Below are 2847 nucleotides of genomic sequence, written 5' to 3'. Positions count from 1 at the left end.
CTGTGACTCTTACATGTCACCTTTCTAATTTTGAAAGTTGTATTTCATGCGGTCAGAAACCTCTGGTGTCTATAAACGAGGAAATAATTGTTCTACAGTTGTCTAATGGGAAATAAATGTGTGCAGTCATTCATGATATACTTGACAATTGGCAGTAAAATCACTCAGAGACCAATGTCTCACCCACAAAAATCTGAATTTTAAACAACAAAATGCTTAGCTAATACATTTTGTCAGTCATAACTCAAATACTGGGCTGAAATCAAGCAAGTGAAATTAACACAACATGTTCAAAATATTTTCCCAACACTTCTCTACAGAAGTGCATCAGAATCCAGACAAAACCAAAGACTGAAGAAAAACATGATCATGCTCAAACGAGATCATTCGCAAGTGATTCATTGGTGTTTTCCATATGATCTGAATTACTGTGCTGGCTTCCAGTCCTTTCAAGAGTCTTTTCAAGTTTTTGAGTCTCTTTTGAGTCTTTGATATTGTATGGAAATGAGACATTTTAATGGGAAATGAAAACCATGTTAGCACACAGCTGTGATTAGATGAGTTTGGGGGCGGGGTTTGTTTGGTGCCACTGGAGGGAGGAGACCCTTAACATTATCAGTCTATCTGCAATGACCTGCAGTAAAACACTGAGCGCACTTCAGCCGCTGATGTTGGAGGTCACTTCCTGTAGCTCAATAAACACACTCAGTCAGTCTGTTCTGGGAACAGTGTTGCTTTCAGTCTAATTAGATGAGTGTCCAGCTAACGTGCAGTTAAATGGATAGTTCACCTAAAAATGAAAATTCTGTTATTGATTACTCACCCTCATGTCGTTTCAAACCCGTAAGACCTTCGTTCATCTTCGGCACACAAATTAAGATATTTTTGATGACATCCGAGAGCTTTCTGACCCTGCATAGACAGCAACGCAACTGAAACGTTCCCAGGCCCAGAAACGTTAAAATAGTCCATGTGACATCAGTGTTTCAACCGTAATTTCATTTTTGGCTGAACTATCCCTTTAAGTTGTTGTTGAAGAGTTTCAATGCTAGCAAACAGTTCTGATAGAAAGTGGAAGGCAGAATAACTTCATGATGCACCATTATTTAATAGAAATAAAACACACCAAATAAATTCATGAACAAAATTGTAACTTCTATTTTTTTTCTACTCATATATGTTAAAGTGAACCCAAAAATTACGATTCTGTCATTGTGTTGTATAATGTATAATGTTTTTTTCTCTGTTAAACCCAAAAGTAAACACTTGGCAAAATGTCCTGGCTGCTCTTTTCCATACAGTGAAATAATATAGTGATCAGTGGCTTTCAAACTCCAAATAACAAAAAAGCTCAATATAAAAGTAATATATAGTTTAAAACAGACTGGCCTCCGTATCAGTTTCTTATGAAGTCATACAAAAGCTTTGTGTAAGGAACAGGCAGAAACTGACTGGCACACAGTAATTTCTTATTTTGAATTACTGCTGCAACTGTAGAAATGTGACGTGCACAATTAGATATGATTAATTTATTCAATATTCATTTCTTTGAGTGGAATTATCTGGTAACAGGGGGTTACTGATAAAGTTTGTCTGGTGTGCTGCAAACGTCCTTCTTCATTGAAAATAAATCAGCTTTTATTAGTTTACTGATATGACTGGAGTCTTCGTTTCATGTGAGTGCACTTGTGAAAATGAAGTGTGCTTATTTGTAATGAATGTGCACTTGTAGTGTACTTCAAATTTTATAGTATACTTAAAAAAACTTATAGTATATTAACAACACCTTACTTGCAGTTAATACAATATTAATGAAATAAAAGGCTATTTAAGTGTATTTAAAGAGAGACACTTTCATGAATGTTTCTTAAGACACTTTTAAAAAGTGCAATTTGTAATAATGTCAAATTAAAAGTTTTACTTTAAATACATTTTAAATCATGTTTTAATATTATTTTTTGTGCTTTAAAGTAGTTAACGTTTATGATTTGTTGACTAACATAATAAAGCAAAGATGAAATGCATATTCATCATTACAAATATATTTAAATACATGATATACAAGTTTTAATAGAAATGACATTACAGTATATTTTAGTTTAACATAAATGCTTTATCCATATTTCAAAGACAATAGAAGTACATATGAAATTACATATGAAGATGCACTTAAGTCTTACATCAGTGGATCAAAAATACACTCTAAAGTTCAGCTAAATGTGTGTAATATAAATTTAAACTATATTATATTTTAGTAACTCTTCAGGGTGGCACAGTCATACATATTACATGAACGTACCATAGTAAATCTGAATATATAAATGTAAATCTGAATATATATAGAAGTGCATCTGAATATATAAGTAAATCTGAATATAAAGAAGTAAATCTGAATAAATGAATGTAAATCTGAATACATAGAAGTACATCTGAATATATAAATGTAAATCTGAATATATACATACAAATCTGAATATAGAATTGAATCTGAATATATAAACTTGTGAATATACAGTTATAAACCTGACGATATAGATACAAATCTGAATATATAGAAGTAATTCTGAATATATAAATGTAAATCTGAACATACAGTTATAACCATGAACATATAGATACAAATCTATATATATAGATGTAAATCTGGATATATAAATGTAAATCTGATTATATGGAAGTACATCTGAATATATAGATGTAAATCTGAATATATACATACAAATCTGAATATATACAAGTACATGCTCCCCTACTCTCCATTGTTGAACTCTAAGTCCTCTGACTCTCAAGCTGCCTTGAATGTATATTCAGATGTACTTCTATATATTCAGATTTGTATCTATATAT

Source organism: Sinocyclocheilus anshuiensis, unplaced genomic scaffold (assembly GCF_001515605.1).
Source record: "Sinocyclocheilus anshuiensis isolate Anshui unplaced genomic scaffold, SAMN03320099.WGS_v1.1 scaffold284, whole genome shotgun sequence".
In the NCBI taxonomy this organism is placed as follows: domain Eukaryota; kingdom Metazoa; phylum Chordata; class Actinopteri; order Cypriniformes; family Cyprinidae; genus Sinocyclocheilus; species Sinocyclocheilus anshuiensis.
The sequence above is the reverse complement of the archived record's forward strand: the minus strand, read 5'-3'. Positions refer to the sequence as shown.